Genomic DNA, 12,826 nt, shown 5'->3' with positions numbered 1-12,826 from the left:
TTGTTTTTAGAAACTGCTGCTCACAACCAATGTTGCAATGGAGTGTCTCCATCTGCTGGTGGTATTGGAAAGGCATTAGTGCTATGACAGGGTCTGAAGAAGAAGAAGAAGAAGAAGACGGAAAAAATATATATAAAAAGAAAAAGAGAGAGAGAGAGAGACTGACTTAGTGAGCGAGTGAGTGAGAGAGTGAGAGTGAGTGAGAGTGAATGAGTGAGTGAGTGATTGAGTGAGTGAGTGAGTGAGAACAAATGAGTTAAAGCAAGTGAGTGAGAGAGATCGAATGAATGAAAGTCTGAATGACAGAAAGAAAAAAGGATGAAGAAAGAAGCATGAAGGAAAAAAAATGTATATGGAGTTGCTGACATGAGTGCAATCTACAAAGCCGTTGAGGCTGATCCTCATGGGAGGATTATTGCACCAGGACCCTTAGCACTTTTAAAATGCCATTCAATGCCACTTCTAGGGCTAGATGTAAACTGCAGATGACCATGTTGTGGTAGTTACCATGGATACCCAAGTGATGTGTGAGCTAACACATAGGCCCAACAGATTCCAAGAAGGCCAGAATCACCAGCGGCACCACCATCGGTTGTCAGGTCACCCGGATTCAGCAAATACCAGAGTCCAAAATGATGCAGGTTTATACTGTTAATTTTCAGTTTATCGTTACAGTTGGTGTTATTCCATGTCGGAAGGGACGCAGCTACAGCCAGTGGGGTAACTAGAGACAGGCAGGCAGCTATGTGCAACAAAGGTAGGCGTGTTGTTTTCATATGCAAATCTGAAATATTGTCTTATATGCAAGAGGAGGAGTGATGGGAGTTCAGGCAAAAGCCAGGCTATGGATTGCATTGCTAAATGCTCCATCAGAGTGCAATGGTCGCCTGTCCTTTTTTTTTAAGTGATGATGTGGGTTTAGCCTGTGCTGTATGTATGTATGGGTGGCTGACTGCCACCCACCCAGAGAGTGTATGGGAGGCTGGTTGGCTGCCAGCCTTCCTTCCATTCCTATGAGTAATGTGAGTGCTCATGAAGGGGACATGGTTGGGTCCACCCCTTTCCCGGTTATCCCCTCTAGGTCTTTTGGCTTAGATCAAGTGTAAAAAAAAGAAAGGATCTTGCGAAAGATTGCATCCTGAGGCACGTTTTTTTTTGTGTGAATACTTGCACTTGGGTGACTTGTGAGCACATACTGATACATACGTTCCCTATCTGGGGACCATAAATTAAATGGATTTTTGAGAAAGGGAGCTGATTTGGAAGCTTGCTTCTGTTGCCCTATGCATTGACCCGATGTGGCAGTATCTTCGGGTAGTGAACAGTGCACCACCCCATTCCAGTGTTAAACAAGAAAGATTCTCATTTAATCCTCCGTGGGTGAGAATTTGAGTTTGAGAATTGGAGACCAAAATGATGAGTTGCACTGACTGGTTTATGAACGTCTATTCATTTAGCGTTTTAATGACCATGTTTGCACACTGATTGGTGTAAAAAAATAAAATAAAACTAAATAATAATAATCTAGCACACCTGTGCAGGTTTGACATGACATGACAGGTAGCTGTCTTGTGGGTGGTGCTGAATCCTGTTAAATGACGTGAGGGTCTCATGCCTATACACAAGGGTGTGTCATTGCTGTTGCTTGACCATGCATTGGTTTCTGTGGTCAGTGAATGATAAAAACAAAATTTACCATCCATTGATGGATGGGAAATCCGCCATGAGGCATTTGTTTTTAGAAACTGCTGCTCACAACCAATGTTGCAATGGAGTGTCTCCATCTGCTGGTGGTATTGGAAAGGCATTAGTGCTATGACAGGGTCTGAAGAAGAAGAAGAAGAAGATGGAAAAAAATATATATAAAAAGAAAAAGAGAGAGAGAGAGAGAGACTGACTTAGTGAGCGAGTGAGTGAGAGAGTGAGAGTGAGTGAGAGTGAATGAGTGAGTGAGTGATTGAGTGAGTGAGTGAGAACAAATGAGTTAAAGCAAGTGAGTGAGAGAGATCGAATGAATGAAAGTCTGAATGACAGAAAGAAAAAAGGATGAAGAAAGGGCATGAAGAAAAAAAAATGTATATAGAGTTGCTGACATGAGTGCAATCTACAAAGCCGTTGAGGCTGATCCTCATGGGAGGATTATTGCACCAGGACCCTTAGCACTTTTAAAATGACATTCAATGCCACTTCTAGGGCTAGATGTAAACTGCAGATGACCATGTTGTGGTAGTTACCATGGATACCCAAGTGATATGTGAGCTAACACATAGGCCCAACAGATTCCAAGAAGGCCAGAATCACCAGCGGCACCACCATCGGTTGTCAGGTCACCCGGATTCAGCAAATACCAGAGTCCAAAATGATGCAGGTTTATACTGTTAATTTTCAGTTTATCGTTACAGTTGGTGTTATTCCATGTCGGAAGGGACGCAGCTACAGCCAGTGGGGTAACTAGAGACAGGCAGGCAGCTATGTGCAACAAAGGTAGGCGTGTTGTTTTCATATGCAGATCTGAAATATTGTCTTATATGCAAGAGGAGGAGTGATAGGGGTTCAGGCAAAAGCCAGGCTATGGATTGCATTGCTAAATGCTCCATCAGAGTGCAATGGTCGCCTGTCCTTTTTTTAAGTGATGATGTGGGTTTAGCCTGTGCTGTATGTATGTATGGGTGGCTGACTGCCGCCCACCCAGAGAGTGTATGGGAGGCTGGTTGGCTGACAGCCTTCCTTCCATTCCTATGAGTAATGTGAGTGCTCATGAAGGGGACATGGTTGGGTCCACCCCTTTCCCGGTTATCCCCTCTAGGCCTTTTGGCTTAGATCAAGTGTAAAAAAAGAAAGGATCTTGCGACAGATCGTATCCTGAGGCACGTTTTTTTTTTGTGTGAATACTTGCACTTGGGTGACTTGTGAGCACATACTGATACATACGTTCCCTATCTGGGGACCATAAATTAAATGGATTTTTGAGAAAGGGAGCTGATTTGGAAGCTTGCTTCTGTCGCCCTATGCATTGACCCGATGTGGCAGTATCTTCGGATAGTGAACAGTGCACCACCCTATTCCAGTGTTAAACAAGAAAGATTCTCATTTAATCCTCCGTGGGTGAGAATTTGAGTTTGAGAATTGGAGACCAAAATGATGAGTTGCACTGACTGGTTTATGAACGTCTATTCATTTAGCGTTTTAATGACCATGTTTGCACACTGATTGGTGTAAAAAAATAAAATAAAACTAAATAATAATAATCTAGCACACCTGTGCAGGTTTGACATGACATGACAGGTAGCTGTCTTGTGGGTGGTGCTGAATCCTGTTAAATGTTGTGAGGGTCTCATGCCTATACACAAGGGTGTGTCATTGCTGTTGCTTGACCATGCATTGGTTTCTGTGGTCAGTGAATGATAAAAACAAAATTTACTATCCATTGATGGATGGGAAATCCGCCATGAGGCATTTGTTTTTAGAAACTGCTGCTCACAACCAATGTTGCAATGGAGTGTCTCCATCTGCTGGTGGTATTGGAAAGGCATTAGTGCTATGACAGGGTCTGAAGAAGAAGAAGAAGAAGAAGACGGAAAAAAATATATATAAAAAGAAATAGAGAGAGAGAGAGAGAGACTGACTTAGTGAGCGAGTGAGTGATAGAGTGATAGTGAGTGAGAGTGAATGAGTGAGTGAGTGATTGAGTGAGTGAGTGAGAACAAATGAGTTAAAGCAAGTGAGTGAGAGAGATCGAATGAATGAAAGTCTGAATGACAGAAAGAAAAAAGGATGAAGAAAGAAGCATGAAGAAAAAAAATGTATATGGAGTTGCTGACATGAGTGCAATCTACAAAGCCGTTGAGGCTGATCCTCATGGGAGGATTATTGCACCAGGACCCTTAGCACTTTTAAAATGCCATTCAATGCCACTTCTAGGGCTAGATGTAAACTGCAGATGACCATGTTGAGGTAGTTACCATGGATACCCAAGTGATGTGTGAGCTAACACATAGGCCCAACAGATTCCAAGAAGGCCAGAATCACCAGCGGCACCACCATCGGTTGTCAGGTCACCCAGATTCAGCAAATACCAGAGTCCAAAATGATGCAAGTTTATACTGTTAATTTTCAGTTTATCGTTACAGTTGGTGTTATTCCATGTCGGAAGGGACGCAGCTACAGCCAGTGGGGTAACTAGAGACAGGCAGGCAGCTATGTGCAACAAAGGTAGGCGTGTTGTTTTCATATGCAGATCTGAAATATTGTCTTATATGCAAGAGGAGGAGTGATGGGGGTTCAGGCAAAAGCCAGGCTATGGATTGCATTGCTAAATGCTCCATCAGAGTGCAATGGTCGCCTGTCCTTTTTTTAAGTGATGATGTGGGTTTAGCCTGTGCTTCATGTATGTATGGGTGGCTGACTGCCACCCACCCAGAGAGTGTATGGGAGGCTGGTTGGCTGCCAGCCTTCCTTCCATTCCTATGAGTAATGTGAGTGCTCATGAAGGGGACATGGTTGGGTCCACCCCTTTCCCGGTTATCCCCTCTAGGCCTTTTGGCTTAGATCAAGTGTAAAAAAAGAAAGGATCTTGCGACAGATCGCATCCTGAGGCACGTTTTTTTTTTGTGTGAATACTTGCACTTGGGTGACTTGTGAGCACATACTGATACATACGTTCGCTATCTGGGGACCATAAATTAAATGGATTTTTGAGACAGGGAGCTGATTTGGAAGCTTGCTTCTGTCGCCCTATGCATTGACCCGATGTGGCAGTATCTTCGGGTAGTGAACCGTGCACCACCCCATTCCAGTGTTAAACAAGAAAGATTCTCATTTAATCCTCCGTGGGTGAGAATTGGAGAATTGGAGACCAAAATGATGAGTTGCACTGACTGGTTTATGAACGTCTATTCATTTAGCGTTTTAATGACCATGTTTGCACACTGATTGGTGTAAAAAAATAAAATAAAACTAAATAATAATAATCTAGCACACCTGTGCAGGTTTGACATGACATGACATGACAGGTAGCTGTCTTGTGGGTGGTGCTGAATCCTGTTAAATGACGTGAGGGTCTCATGCCTATACACAAGGGTGTGTCATTGCTGTTGCTTGACCATGCATTGGTTTCTGTGGTCAGTGAATGATAAAAACAAAATGTACCATCCATTGATGGATGGGAAATCCGCCATGAGGCATTTGTTTTTAGAAACTGCTGCTCACAACCAATGTTGCAATGGAGTGTCTCCATCTGCTGGTGGTATTGGAAAGGCATTAGTGCTATGACAGGGTCTGAAGAAGAAGAAGAAGAAGACGGAAAAAAATATATATAAAAAGAAAAAGAGAGAGAGAGAGAGAGAGACTGACTTAGTGAGCGAGTGAGTGAGAGAGTGAGAGTGAGTGAGAGTGAATGAGTGAGTGAGTGATTGAGTGAGTGAGTGAGTGAGTGAGAAAAAATGAGTTAAAGCAAGTGAGTGAGAGAGATCGAATGAATGAAAGTCTGAATGACAGAAAGAAAAAAGGATGAAGAAAGAAGCATGAAGAAAAAAAATGTATATGGAGTTGCTGACATGAGTGCAATCTACAAAGCCGTTGAGGCTGATCCTCATGGGAGGATTATTGCACCAGGACCCTTAGCACTTTTAAAATGCCATTCAATGCCACTTCTAGGGCTAGATGTAAACTGCAGATGACCATGTTGTGGTAGTTACCATGGATACCCAAGTGATGTGTGAGCTAACACATAGGCCCAACAGATTCCAAGAAGGCCAGAATCACCAGCGGCACCACCATCGGTTGTCAGGTCACCCGGATTCAGCAAATACCAGAGTCCAAAATGATGCAGGTTTATACTGTTAATTTTCAGTTTATCGTTACAGTTGGTGTTATTCCATGTCGGAAGGGACGCAGCTACAGCCAGTGGGGTAACTAGAGACAGGCAGGCAGCTATGTGCAACAAAGGTAGGCGTGTTGTTTTCATATGCAGATCTAAAATATTGTCTTATATGAGAGAGGAGGAGTGATGGGGGTTCAGGCAAAAGCCAGGCTATGGATTGCATTGCTAAATGCTCCATCAGAGTGCAATGGTCGCCTGTCCTTTTTTTAAGTGATGATGTGGGTTTAGCCTGTGCTGTATGTATGTATGGGTGGCTGACTGCCACCCACCCAGAGAGTGTATGGGAGGCTGGTTGGCTGCCAGCCTTCCTTCCATTCCTATGAGTAATGTGAGTGCTCATGAAGGGGACATGGTTGGGTCCACTCTTTTCCCGGTTATCCGCTCTAGGCCTTTTGGCTTAGATCAAGTGTAAAAAAAGAAAGGATCTTGCGACAGATCGCATCCTGAGGCACGTTTTTTTTTGTGTGAATACTTGCACTTGGGTGACTTGTGAGCACATACTGATACATACGTTCCCTATCTGGGGACCATAAATTAAATGGATTTTAGAGAAAGGGAGCTGATTTGGAAGCTTGCTTCTGTCGCCCTATGCATTGACCCGATGTGGCAGTATCTTCGGGTAGTGAACAGTGCACCACCCCATTCCAGTGTTAAACAAGAAAGATTCTCATTTAATCCTCCGTGGGTGAGAATTTGAGTTTGAGAATTGGAGACCAAAATGATGAGTTGCACTGACTGGTTTATGAACGTCTATTCATTTAGCGTTTTAATGACCATGTTTGCACACTGATTGGTGTAAAAAAATAAAATAAAACTAAATAATAATAATCTAGCACACCTGTGCAGGTTTGACATGACATGACAGGTAGCTGTCTTGTGGGTGGTGCTGAATCCTGTTAAATGACGTGAGGGTCTCATGCCTATACACAAGGGTGTGTCATTGCTGTTGCTTGACCATGCATTGGTTTCTGTGGTCAGTGAATGATAAAAACAAAATTTACCATCCATTGATGGATGGGAAATCCGCCATGAGGCATTTGTTTTTAGAAACTGCTGCTCACAACCAATGTTGCAATGGAGTGTCTCCATCTGCTGGTGGTATTGGAAAGGCATTAGTGCTATGACAGGGTCTGAAGAAGAAGAAGAAGACGGAACAAAATATATATAAAAAGAAAAAGAGAGAGAGAGAGAGAGAGAGAGACTGACTTAGTGAGCGAGTGAGTGAGAGAGTGAGAGTGAGTGAGAGTGAATGAGTGAGTGAGTGATTGAGTGAGTGAGTGAGTGAGAACAAATGAGTTAAAGCAAGTGAGTGAGAGAGATCGAATGAATGAAAGTCTGAATGACAGAAAGAAAAAAGGATGAAGAAAGAAGCATGAAGAAAAAAAAATGTATATGGAGTTGCTGACATGAGTGCAATCTACAAAGCCGTTGAGGCTGATCCTCATGGGAGGATTATTGCACCAGGACCCTTAGCACTTTTAAAATGCCATTCAATGCCACTTCTAGGGCTAGATGTAAACTGCAGATGACCATGTTGTGGTAGTTACCATGGATACCCAAGTGATGTGTGAGCTAACACATAGGCCCAACAGATTCCAAGAAGGCCAGAATCACCAGCGGCACCACCATCGGTTGTCAGGTCACCCGGATTCAGCAAATACCAGAGTCTAAAATGATGCAGGTTTATACTGTTAATTTTCAGTTTATCGTTACAGTTGGTGTTATTCCATGTCGGAAGGGACGCAGCTACAGCCAGTGGGGTAACTAGAGACAGGCAGGCAGCTATGTGCAACAAAGGTAGGCGTGTTGTTTTCATATAAAGATCTGAAATATTGTCTTATATGCAAGAGGAGGAGTGATGGGGGTTCAGGCAAAAGCCAGGCTATGGATTGCATTGCTAAATGCTCCATCAGAGTGCAATGGTCGCCTGTCCTTTTTTTAAGTGATGATGTGGGTTTAGCCTGTGCTGTATGTATGTATGGGTGGCTGACTGCGACCCACCCAGAGAGTGTATGGGAGGCTGGTTGGCTGCCAGCCTTCCTTCCATTCCTATGAGTAATGTGAGTGCTCATGAAGGGGACATGGTTGGGTCCACCCCTTTCCCGGTTATCCCCTCTAGGCCTTTTGGCTTAGATCAAGTGTAAAAAAAGAAAGGATCTTGCGACAGATCGCATCCTGAGGCACGTTTTTTTTTGTGTGAATACTTGCACTTGGGTGACTTGTGAGCACATACTGATACATACGTTCCCTATCTGGGGACCATAAATTAAATGGATTTTTGAGAAAGGGAGCTGATTTGGAAGCTTGCTTCTGTCGCCCTATGCATTGACCCGATGTGGCAGTATCTTCGGGTAGTGAACAGTGCACCACCCCATTCCAGTGTTAAACAAGAAAGATTCTCATTTAATCCTCCGTGGGTGAGAATTTGAGTTTGAGAATTGGAGACCAAAATGATGAGTTGCACTGACTGGTTTATGAACGTCTATTCATTTAGCGTTTTAATGACCATGTTTGCACACTGATTGGTGTAAAAAAATAAAATAAAACTAAATAATAATAATCTAGCACACCTGTGCAGGTTTGACATGACATGACAGGTAGCTGTCTTGTGGGTGGTGCTGAATCCTGTTAAATGACGTGAGGGTCTCATGCCTATACACAAGGGTGTGTCATTGCTGTTGCTTGACCATGCATTGGTTTCTGTGGTCAGTGAATGATAAAAACAAAATTTACCATCCATTGATGGATGGGAAATCCGCCATGAGGCATTTGTTTTTAGAAACTGCTGCTCACAACCAATGTTGCAATGGAGTGTCTCCATCTGCTGGTGGTATTGGAAAGGCATTAGTGCTATGACAGGGTCTGAAGAAGAAGAAGAAGACGGAAAAAAATATATATAAAAAGAAAAAGAGAGAGAGAGAGAGACTGACTTAGTGAGCGAGTGAGTGAGAGAGTTAGAGTGAGTGAGAGTGAATGAGTGAGTGAGTGATTGAGTGAGTGAGTGAATGAGAACAAATGAGTTAAAGCAAGTGAGTGAGAGAGATCGAATGAATGAAAGTCTGAATGACAGAAAGAAAAAAGGATGAAGAAAGAAGCATGAAGAAAAAAAAAATGTATATGGAGTTGCTGACATGAGTGCAATCTACAAAGCCGTTGAGGCTGATCCTCATGGGAGGATTATTCCACCAGGACCCTTAGCACTTTTAAAATGCCATTCAATGCCACTTCTAGGGCTAGATGTAAACTGCAGATGACCATGTTGTGGTAGTTACCATGGATACCCAAGTGATGTGTGAGCTAACACATAGGCCCAACAGATTCCAAGAAGGCCAGAATCACCAGCTGCACCACCATCGGTTGTCAGGTCACCCGGATTCAGCAAATACCAGAGTCCAAAATGATGCAGGTTTATACTGTTAATTTTCAGTTTATCGTTACAGTTGGTGTTATTCCATGTCGGAAGGGACGCAGCTACAGCCAGTGGGGTAACTAGAGACAGGCAGGCAGCTATGTGCAACAAAGGTAGGCGTGTTGTTTTCATATGCAGATCTGAAATATTGTCTTATATGCAAGAGGAGGAGTGATGGGGGTTCAGGCAAAAGCCAGGCTATGGATTGCATTGCTAAATGCTCCATCAGAGTGCAATGGTCGCCTGTCCTTTTTTTAAGTGATGATGTGGGTTTAGCCTGTGCTGTATGTATGTATGGGTGGCTGACTGCCACCCACCCAGAGAGTGTATGGGAGGCTGGTTGGCTGCCAGCCTTCCTTCCATTCCTATGAGTAATGTGAGTGCTCATGAAGGGGACATGGTTGGGTCCACCCCTTTCCCGGTTATCCCCTCTAGGCCTTTTGGCTTAGACCAAGTGTAAAAAAAGAAAGGATCTTGCGACAGATCGCATCCTGAAGCACGTTCTTTTTTTGTGTGAATACTTGCACTTGGGTGACTTGTGAGCACATACTGATACATACGTTCCCTATCTGGGGACCATAAAGTAAATGGATTTTTGAGAAAGGGAGCTGATTTGGAAGCTTGCTTCCGTCGCCCTATGCATTGACCCGATGTGGCAGTATCTTCGGGTAGTGAACAGTGCACCACCCCATTCCAGTGTTAAACAAGAAAGATTCTCATTTAATCCTCCGTGGGTGAGAATTTGAGTTTGAGAATTGGAGACCAAAATGATGAGTTGCACTGACTGGTTTATGAACGTCTATTCATTTAGCGTTTTAATGACCATGTTTGCACACTGATTGGTGTAAAAAAATAAAATAAAACTAAATAATAATAATCTAGCACACCTGTGCAGGTTTGACATGACATGACAGGTAGCTGTCTTGTGGGTGGTGCTGAATCCTGTTAAATGACGTGAGGGTCTCATGCCTATACACAAGGGTGTGTCATTGCTGTTGCTTGACCATGCATTGGTTTCTGTGGTCAGTGAATGATAAAAACAAAATTTACCATCCATTGATGGATGGGAAATCCGCCATGAGGCATTTGTTTTTAGAAACTGCTGCTCACAACCAATGTTGCAATGGAGTGTCTCCATCTGCTGGTGGTATTGGAAAGGCATTAGTGCTATGACAGGGTCTGAAGAAGAAGAAGACGGAAAAAAATATATATAAAAAGAAAAAGAGAGAGAGAGAGAGACTGACTTAGTGAGCGAGTGAGTGAGAGTGAATGAGTGAGTGAGTGATTGAGTGAGTGAGTGAGAACAAATGAGTTAAAGCAAGTGAGTGAGAGAGATCGAATGAATGAAAGTCTGAATGACAGAAAGAAAAAAGGATGAAGAAAGAAGCATGAAGAAAAAAAAATGTATATGGAGTTGCTGACATGAGTGCAATCTACAAAGCCGTTGAGGCTGATCCTCATGGGAGGATTATTGCACCAGGACCCTTAGCACTTTTAAAATGCCATTCAATGCCACTTCTAGGGCTAGATGTAAACTGCAGATGACCATGTTGTGGTAGTTACCATGGATACCCAAGTGATGTGTGAGCTAACACATAGGCCCAACAGATTCCAAGAAGGCCAGAATCACCAGCGGCACCACCATCGGTTGTCAGGTCACCCGGATTCAGCAAATACCAGAGTCCAAAATGATGCAGGTTTATACTGTTAATTTTCAGTTTATCGTTACAGTTGGTGTTATTCCATGTCGGAAGGGACGCAGCTACAGCCAGTGGGGTAACTAGAGACAGGCAGGCAGCTATGTGCAACAAAGGTAGGCGTGTTGTTTTCATATGCAGATCTGAAATATTGTCTTATATGCAAGAGGAGGAGTGATGGGGGTTCAGGCAAAAGCCAGGCTATGGATTGCATTGCTAAATGCTCCATCAGAGTGCAATGGTCGCCTGTCCTTTTTTTAAGTGATGATGTGGGTTTAGCCTGTGCTGTATGTATGTATGGGTGGCTGACTGCCACCCACCCAGAGAGTGTATGGGAGGCTGGTTGGCTGCCAGCCTTCCTTCCATTCCTATGAGTAATGTGAGTGCTCATGAAGGGGACATGGTTGGGTCCACCCCTTTCCCGGTTATCCCCTCTAGGCCTTTTGGCTTAGATCAAGTGTAAAAAAAAGAAAGGATATTGCGACAGATCGCATCCTGAGGCACGTTTTTTTTTTTGTGTGAATACTTGCACTTGGGTGACTTGTGAACACATACTGATACATACGTTCCCTATTTGGGGACCATAAATTAAATGGATTTTTGAGAAAGGGAGCTGATTTGGAAGCTTGCTTCTGTCGCCCTATGCATTGACCCGATGTGGCAGTATCTTCGGGTAGTGAACAGTGCACCACCCCATTCCAGTGTTAAACAAGAAAGATTCTCATTTAATCCTCCGTGGGTGAGAATTTGAGTTTGAGAATTGGAGACCAAAATGATGAGTTGCACTGACTGGTTTATGAACGTCTATTCATTTAGCGTTTTAATGACCATGTTTGCACACTGATTGGTGTAAAAAAATAAAATAAAACTAAATAATAATAATCTAGCACACCTGTGCAGGTTTGACATGACATGACAGGTAGCTGTCTTGTGGGTGGTGCTGAATCCTGTTAAATGACGTGAGGGTCTCATGCCTATACACAAGGGTGTGTCATTGCTGTTGCTTGACCATGCATTGGTTTCTGTGGTCAGTGAATGATAAAAACAAAATTTACCATCCATTGATGGATGGGAAATCCGCCATGAGGCATTTGTTTTTAGAAACTGCTGCTCACAACCAATGTTGCAATGGAGTGTCTCCATCTGCTGGTGGTATTGGAAAGGCATTAGTGCTATGACAGGGTCTGAAGAAGAAGAAGAAGAAGACGGAAAAAAATATATATAAAAAGAAAAAGAGAGAGAGAGAGAGAGACTGACTTAGTGAGCGAGTGAGTGAGAGAGTGAGAGTGAGTGAGAGTGAATGAGTGAGTGAGTGATTGAGTGAGTGAGTGAGAACAAATGAGTTAAAGCAAGTGAGTGAGAGAGATCGAATGAATGAAAGTCTGAATGACAGAAAGAAAAAAGGATGAAGAAAGAAGCATGAAGAAAAAAAAATGTATATGGAGTTGCTGACATGAGTGCAATCTACAAAGCCGTTGAGGCTGATCCTCATGGGAGGATTATTGCACCAGGACCCTTAGCACTTTTAAAATGCCATTCAATGCCACTTCTAGGGCTAGATGTAAACTGCAGATGACCATGTTGTGGTAGTTACCATGGATACCCAAGTGATGTGTGAGCTAACACATAGGCCCAACAGATTCCAAGAAGGCCAGAATCACCAGCGGCACCACCATCGGTTGTCAGGTCACCCGGATTCAGCAAATACCAGAGTCCAAAATGATGCAGGTTTATACTGTTAATTTTCAGTTCATCGTTACAGTTGGTGTTATTCCATGTCGGAATGGACGCAGCTACAGCCAGTGGGGTAACTAGAGACAGGCAGGCAGCTATGTGCAA

The 12,826-nt window shown here is 43.3% G+C and overlaps 7 pseudogenes; all 7 read left to right on the top strand.

Annotated features, from left to right (window-relative positions):
• Positions 1 to 1,070: 1,070 nt before the first annotated feature.
• On the top strand, positions 1,071 to 1,335 carry LOC130289791 (U2 spliceosomal RNA; annotated as a pseudogene).
• Positions 1,336 to 2,795: 1,460 nt separating this feature from the next.
• Positions 2,796 to 3,060, top strand: LOC130289660 (U2 spliceosomal RNA; annotated as a pseudogene).
• A 1,463-nt stretch (positions 3,061 to 4,523) lies between these two features.
• On the top strand, positions 4,524 to 4,788 carry LOC130289877 (U2 spliceosomal RNA; annotated as a pseudogene).
• Positions 4,789 to 6,257: 1,469 nt separating this feature from the next.
• On the top strand, positions 6,258 to 6,521 carry LOC130289854 (U2 spliceosomal RNA; annotated as a pseudogene).
• Positions 6,522 to 7,989: 1,468 nt separating this feature from the next.
• LOC130287582 (U2 spliceosomal RNA) lies at positions 7,990 to 8,253 on the top strand (annotated as a pseudogene).
• A 1,461-nt stretch (positions 8,254 to 9,714) lies between these two features.
• Positions 9,715 to 9,979, top strand: LOC130289911 (U2 spliceosomal RNA; annotated as a pseudogene).
• A 1,435-nt stretch (positions 9,980 to 11,414) lies between these two features.
• On the top strand, positions 11,415 to 11,681 carry LOC130288466 (U2 spliceosomal RNA; annotated as a pseudogene).
• The last annotated feature ends 1,145 nt before the right edge of the window (positions 11,682 to 12,826 follow it).

The sequence above is a fragment of the Hyla sarda genome, chromosome 8 (genome assembly GCF_029499605.1).
Source record: "Hyla sarda isolate aHylSar1 chromosome 8, aHylSar1.hap1, whole genome shotgun sequence".
NCBI lineage: Eukaryota > Metazoa > Chordata > Amphibia > Anura > Hylidae > Hyla > Hyla sarda.
Note: the sequence above shows the minus strand (reverse complement) of the source record. Positions and strands in the feature narration are given on the sequence as shown.